The sequence below is a fragment of the Neophocaena asiaeorientalis genome, unplaced genomic scaffold (genome assembly GCF_003031525.2).
Source record: "Neophocaena asiaeorientalis asiaeorientalis breed wild unplaced genomic scaffold, Neophocaena_asiaeorientalis_V1.1 scaffold1097, whole genome shotgun sequence".
Classification (NCBI taxonomy): Eukaryota; Metazoa; Chordata; class Mammalia; order Artiodactyla; family Phocoenidae; genus Neophocaena; species Neophocaena asiaeorientalis.
In genome coordinates, this window is record NW_020174697.1 from 894869 (window position 1) to 895539 (window position 671).

At 63.0% G+C, this 671-nt stretch overlaps 1 protein-coding gene across 1 annotated transcript in view; it reads right to left on the reverse strand.

Moving 5' to 3' along the window:
- Window positions 1-316, reverse strand: part of ZNF280C (zinc finger protein 280C) — a 69103-nt gene extending 68787 nt beyond the window's left edge. The window contains exon 1 of the mRNA XM_024758957.1: window positions 188-316. The gene's annotated coding sequence lies outside the window, so the exon portion shown is untranslated. The remainder of the gene's footprint in view (window positions 1-187) is intronic.
- Window positions 317-671: the final 355 nt, after the last annotated feature.

The following is a 671-nucleotide window of genomic DNA, read 5'->3' on the forward strand; positions in this document are numbered from 1 at the left end:
GCCCCCAAGTCCGTCCCCTCCCCCGCGCCCTGGGCCATCCTGGCAACGCACGCCAGCATCCAGACCCTCGACCTGCAGTCCTCACGGCCGGGCCACCTCAGCTGCCCTCAGAGTACGGTGGCCATAGCCTCGCGGGAGAGCCCCTGCCTGCTTCCGCGCGGCGCAGGCGGGGGCGGGGGACACTTACCGCGAGCGGAGCAGGTCGGCCTGACTGGGACTCGGAGGAGGAGAAAGAGGAGGAGGAAAGGGAGGAGCGTGAAAACATTAGGCGGCGTCCACAGCCACAGCCTGGGGCGACTCTCAGCGCGGAATAAGCACCTCAGAAGAGGGTAGAAGTATATAACTACGCGCGCTGACTCATGGGTAGACGCCAGCTTCTCCCCCGCCCCCCAAACATCCGGGTTTCTTTTCTAACTGACCAGGGAGGGCGGGCGCAGACATGTGCGTGGCCTTACACATTCTCGAAGGCAGCGGTGCTCTGCCTGCGGGTGGTGGGCTGTGGGCCACATTCCGCGGGTCAGGGCGAGGGTCTGGGCTGATGCCTATCTCCCTGGCCAGACCACTGTCTAGCCCGTGTTGCAATCCCGAAATCAGGGCTACACATGAAATGTGAGCACATGGAAACGTGAATTCTGGGTCCTCCCAGTGTTTAAGGGCTAGAAGCACCAATT